Source organism: Molossus molossus, unplaced genomic scaffold (assembly GCF_014108415.1).
Source record: "Molossus molossus isolate mMolMol1 unplaced genomic scaffold, mMolMol1.p scaffold_m16_p_1, whole genome shotgun sequence".
Lineage (NCBI taxonomy): Eukaryota > Metazoa > Chordata > Mammalia > Chiroptera > Molossidae > Molossus > Molossus molossus.
Window position 1 is genome coordinate 35,395,777 of NW_023425344.1, and position 6,763 is coordinate 35,402,539.

Here is a 6,763-nt window from a genome sequence, read left to right on the forward strand (position 1 = left end):
GGCAGGTTTCCTCTGTAGCTGCACAGCCCGTCCTGGTACCCCCGTTCAGCACCCTCCTGGGGACTCCCTTTGCCTCTCTCATGACGGACCATTCCCATGTTGCTTGTCATTCAGGTTTGTGTTCTTTTCTGTTGCTCCTGCTGCTCATGATAACGATCTTTTGACTCAAGTCTGGGAACCGAGCGGCAGGAAGAAGGCTGGGGTAGGCTCGGCAGCCTTGGTGCACACGTTCACTGGCTGTTTTACTTACCGTATTTGTGCCCGCAACTACGTCTGATGTCCCCCAGTATAAAGAATCCTGTACCCTCTCCAGGGAGAAACACATCAGTTTAGGGGAGGTTGTCCAGAGACATAAACTGGGGAACAGAGCTCGACACTGAACACCTCCTCCTCCTCCTCTTTAGACTCTTCCTTTTCTTGTTTGGAAAAAAAGTCTTTATTGAGATAAAATTTACATACAGAGAAAATGCACAGATCTTCAGGGTGGACCTAACTGCTTCTTCAAACTTTTTGCTTTTAGCCACAGTTCACGCCATCTTCCTGAGGTGTATGGCTGCCCATTCTTGAGCGTTGGGGGGATCTGTAGTATAAATGGAGTCAGTAGTGTAATCAAACCCCAGTTCGAGAGAAGGGCTGGCTCGTGTAACTACTTCTCTCAAGAGACATCTTTCCTTTTATTTTTCCCTTTTTTAGCACCTGGCCTGAGATGAACAAGGAACATCTTTCTATGCTTTGTCTTTGCTGAGGGGCAGATAGTTTTCCCTATCTTTTAAATAAAATTTTATTGAATTTTGGGGTGACATTGGTTAATAAAATTATATAGGTTTCCTGTGTACAATTCCACGATACTTCATCTGTATATTGTGTTGTATGTTCACCACCCAGAGTCATGTCTCCTTCCTTTACCCTCTTCCACCTCCCACCACCCCCTTTCACTCTGAGTTTTTTTCCTTTTTCTTTTTTTTATTAATTTATTTTTGTTACACATGTTTCTCCTTTTTTTCCCCATTGACACCCTCCAATTTTTTCTTAATTGGCTTAACTTTTCCACCCAGTTCCCTGGACCCCCTCCCCTCTAACAGCTGTCAGTCTGTTCTTTGTATCTATGAATATGTTTCTATTTTGTTTATTTTATTCATTAGATTCCACATATAGGTGAAATCATAAGGTACTTGTCTTTTTCTGACTGGCTTTTTTTCACTAACATACTGTTCCACACAGGCTGTCATAAAAGGTAAGATTTCCTTCTGTTTCACTACTGAGCAGTATTCCATTGTGTAAAGGTACCCCAGCTTTTTTATCCACTCATCTACTGATGGGTACTTGGGCTGCTTCCAAATCCTGGCTATTATAAATAACACTGCAGTGAACATAGGGGTGCATATATTCTTTTGAATTAGTGTTTTGGGTTTCTTTGGATATAGTCCCAGAAGTGGAATCTCTGGGTCATAAGGAAATTCCATTTTTAATTTTATGAGAAAATGCCATACTGCTTTCCACAGTGGCTGCACCAGTCTGTATTCCCACCTACAGTGCATGAGGGTTCCCTCTCTCCACATCCTCGCCAACACTTGTTTGTTGATTTATTGATGAGAGCCACCATTCTGACAGATGTGAGTGATATCTCATTGTGGTTTTAATGTGCATTGCTCTGATGACTAGGGCTGTTGAGCATCTTTTCATATGTCTGTTGTCTATCTGTATGTCCTCTTTGGAGAAGTGCCTATTCAGGTCCTTTGCCATTTTTTAATTGGATTGTTTGCTTCTTTTGGTGTTGAGTTTTATAAATTCTTTATAAATTTTGGATATTAACCCCTTATCAGGTGTATCATTGGTAAATATGTTCTCTCATTCAGTGGGTTTTTTTTTTTTCATTTGGTTGATAGTTTCCTTTGCTGTGCAAAATCTTTCTAGTTTGATGTAGTCTCATTTGTTTATTTTTTCTTTTGTTTCCCTTGCCTGAGGAGATATATCAGAAAAAAAATATTGCTAGAAGAAATATCCAAGATTTTACTACCTATGTTTTCTTCTAGGATTTTTAGGGTTTCAAGTCTTACATTTAAGTTTATTCTTATGTATGGTGTAAGAAGGTGGTCTAGTTTCTTTCTTTCTTTTTTTTTTTTTTTGCATGTATCCGTTCAATTTTCCCAACACCATTTATTGAATAGGCTGTCTTTACCCCCTTTTATGTTCTTGCCTCCTTCATCATATATTAATTGACCATAAAGGCGTGACTGAGTATTTTTGGGCTCTCTATTCTGTTCCATTGATCTATATTTATGCCAGTACCATGCCGTTTTAATTACTATGGCCATGTAGTATAGTTTGATATCAGGTATCGAGATTTGTCCAACTTTGTTGTTCTTTGTCAAAATTGCTGTGGCTATTCGAGGTCTTTTGTGATTCCATATAAATTTTTGGAAAAGTTCTGTGAAATACACCATTGGTATCTTGATAAGAATTTAGTTGAATCTATAATTGCTTTGGGTAGTATTTTTAAAATATTGATTTTAGAGAAAGAGGGGAAGGGAGAGGGAGAAAGATAGAAACATTGATGAGAGAGAACATTGATTGGCCGCCTCCTACATGCCCCCCACTGGGGATCAGGCCCACAACCTGGGCATGTGCCACGATGGGGAATCAAACCAGCAACCTCTTGCTGCATGGGTCAACACTCAACCACTGAGCCACACCAGCCAGACAGAATTGATATTTTAATGATGTTAATTCTTTCTATTCACAAACATGGTAGACACTTCCAGTTATTTGTATCTTCCTCAATTTCTTTCTTCAGTGCCTTATAATTTTCTAAGTATAGGTCTTTTACATCCTTGCTTAAATCTATCCCTAGGTATTTGTTGATGCAATTTGTAAATAGGTTTTTTTTCTTAGTTTCCCTTTCTGATAGTTCATTGATGTATAAAAATGCAGCTAATTTCTGGATACTTTTTTGTATCTTGCTACTTTACTAAATTCATTTATCAGTTCTAGTAGTTTTTTGGTGGAATCTTTAGGGATCTCTCTATACAGCATCATGTCATCTGCTCTTCTACTGTTTGGAGAAGGGTGTGGCCCTTCCACACTCTGACTTTATGTAGGCATCTCACTTCCAACTCCCTCCCTTGTGGCATCAGAGTCTCTGTCTCTTGTGTCCTGTCCCCCACGTGCCCCCACCCCAGCCTCATCCCAGTGTTTTGGGTTCCTACTTTTGACAAATGCCTTCAATAAAACATGTTTTAGCAATAGTTCACCATTCTACATTCCTGGTTTTCAAATTATATTTATTGTATATAACTCAGCAGTCTTGGTATTTTGTAACTGGAGAATTTTTCAGAATAGCTGGCCCACAGTGTTGCTTGGAACAATTCATCTTGTTAAATCCTATTCATCTTTAAAGGCTCAGTTCAGAGGTCACCTCTTCTGTAAACGTTTTCCACACTTCTTTTGGAAGCATTAGACCTTCTGCTTCCACAGCCTTTTGTGATACTCCGACTCCAGGGCTGTAACTCAAATGGAAGATAGCTCTAACTGTGTACTTACAGCTGTCTCCATCACCAGTTCTGAGCTACTTGGGGCAGAGACTTTCGGATGCATCTCTTACCTTCTGCATCTGACATAGAGTTCACCACCTGAGGGGTGCTTAATCCTCACTGAATTAAAAGAAAAGTAATTGATAATGTGCTAATGCTATCATTCAAATCCTGATGAATAGGAGATAGTCTATATTCACCTATTTAACTTTTTTATCCTCACCCGAGGACATTTTTCCATTTTTTGTTCAGATAGAGCAGGAGGGAGAGAGAGGAAGAGAGAGAGAAACATCGATGTGAAAGGGACACATCGAGTGGCTGCCACCCGCACGACCAACCAGGGCCGGGGACAAACTGCAACCGAGGTACGTGCCCTTAGCGGGAACCGAACCCGGGTCTCTCTGTACCGCAGGCCGATGCTCTAACCGCTGAGCCAAACCGGCCAGGGCTATATTCACCTATTTAATGTAAACATGTATCAGTGCCTTTATTCTCTCCCTGAAAGTTACCAAGCTTGTTCCTATCCTAAAGTCTTTGCATTGCTGTACTTCTGCTTGGAATACCCTTCCCCAGAATGTTTACCTTCTAGATCTCAACTTGATTGCCACCTCCAGAGAGAAGGCTCCCCCAACCACCTCCGTGCAATGCCCAGTCACATTATTCTATTTTTTCTTGTTCATAGTATTTAGTAACAGTATAAGATTCTGTAATCACCTAAAATTAACTTATTTATTTATATTTAAGAATAAACATATAGCCCTGGCTGGTTTGGCTCAGCGGTTAGAGAGTTGGCCTGCAGTCCAGAGAGACCCAGGTTCGGTTCCTGCTAAGGGCACATAACTTGGTTGCAGTTTGTCCCCAGCCCTGGTTGGGTCGTGAGGGTGGCAACCACTCGATGTGTCCCTTTCACGTCGATGTTTCTCTCTCTCTCTTTCTCGCTCTCCCTCCCACTCTATCTGAACAAAAATTGGAAAACATGTCTTCCGGTGAGGACTAAAAAAAAAAAGAATAAACACGTAAGTAGTATGCCGTAACATCCCCAGAACCTAGAGCATAGCCTTTCTGGATAACAGATATTTAATAAATAAAGTATTGGACTTCCGGTCAAGATGGCAGCGTAGGTAAATGAGGTATCACTTCCTCCCACAACCACATTAAAATTACAACTAAACTACAGAACAACCATCATTCAGAATCACCTAAAATTGAGCTGAATGGAAGTCCTACAACTACGAAATTAAAGAAACAGCCACTGTAGGAGGAGCGAGACTGGGAAGAGGGGCAGAGGTGCGGATGGGCCTTGGTTCACAACTTGGCTTTTCCTGGACACCTCCAAGCCCAGCACAAGAAGCAGCCATCTGTAGATCACTTTGTAGCTTATGTCAGATGGCCCCAGGTAGAACACAGACAATGGCTAACCTTGCACCAGAGGCAGCACACTCAGTGGACAGCTTCTGACCACATTGAAACACCACAACCCAACCACCTCCACAAGTGACACACTCAATGAGCAGACTCAGTGGGTACCAGAGCCCTGATGAAGTAAGTCATGCTCTGTGTGGTGGGCCCTTACAGGGCTGATCCTCCAAGGTAGTCAGAAGCTAGTGGCTAGTGGGCACAGCCAGTCCTTACAGCTGATCAACCTGAGTAAATTCCTCCCATTGACATGCCAACAGCAATCAAGACTCAATTACAACAGAAGGGTGTACAGTCCACACTAGGGGTGCACCTCGAGGGCCCAGCTGGGGTGATCAGGGAGCCTGTGCCATTGGATCCTACAGGACACCTACAATAATAAATCACCCTACAAAGCCTAGGAGACATAGCAACTCTACCTAATACATAGAAACAATCACAGGGAAGCAGCCAAAATGAGAAGACAAAAAAAAATGTCCCAAATGAAAGAAAAGAACTAAACGAAATGGAGATAAGCAATCAATCAGATGCTGAGTTGAAAACACAGGTTATAAGGTTGCTCAAGGAACTTGATGAGACATTCAAGGGACTTAGTGAGACCTTCAAGGACCTTAAGGAGACCTCCAAAGAACTTAGTGAGAACATCAACAACATAAAAAAGGACCAGTCATAAATGAAGGATGCACTAACTGAAATAAAGAATAATTTACAGGGAATCAGTAGTAGAGTAGGTAAAGCCAAGAAGCAAACCATCTATTTGGAATATAAGAAGCAGAAAACACCTAATCAGAACAGCAAAAAGAAAAAAGAACCCCAAAAAATGAGGATAGTTTAAGGAGCCTCTGGAACAACTTCAAGCATGCCAACATTTTCATTATAGGGGTGCCAGAAGGAGAAGAGAGAGAGCAAGACATTGAAAACCTATTTGAAACAATAATAACAGAAAACTTCCCTAACTTGGTGAAGGAAACAGACATACAAGTCCAGGAAGCACAGAGAATCCCAAACAAGTTGAACCCAAAGAGGTCCACACCAAGACACATCATCATCAAAATGCCAAAGGTTAAATACAAAGAGAGAATCTTAAAAGCAGCAAGAGAAAAGCAGCCTGTTACCTACAAAGTAGCTCCCATAAGACTGTCAGCTGATTTCTCTAAAGAAACTGCAGGCTAAAAAGGAGTAGCAAGAGATATTCAAGGTGATGAAAAGCAAGGTACTACAACCAAGATTACTCTATCCTGCAAAGCTATCATTTAGAATTGATGGACATATCAAGAGTTTCCCAGACAAGAAAAAGCTAAAGGAGTTCATCACCACCAAACCAGTATTATATGAAATGTTGAAGGGTCTTCCTGAAGGAGAAAAACAAAAATATGAACAATAAAATGGCAATTAATACATATCTATCAACACTTAAATCTACAAACAAAATGAGCAAGCAGAATAGAAACAGACTCATAGAAACAGAGAAATTTCTGTTGCTTGCCAGATGGGTGGGGGTGGGGAAATGGGTGAAAAAACGAAGGAATTAAGAAGTACAATTTGGTTGTTAGACTGATGAGCCTCAAAGGGAAGGGGGAGGGAGGGCGGGATGAGATAAACCAAAGAACTTCTATTCATATATGCACAACCAATGGACACCGACAATAGTGTGGGGAAGGCAGGAATGGGGCAGGATTGGAAAGGAGGGGGTCAATGGGCAAAAAGGGCAGGGAACATCTGTAATACATTCAACAATAAAGATGAGTTAAAAATAAATAAATAAATAGTGTGTTGACTTCCTAATATATAACAGATTTTGCAAGAGATTTTGGAAA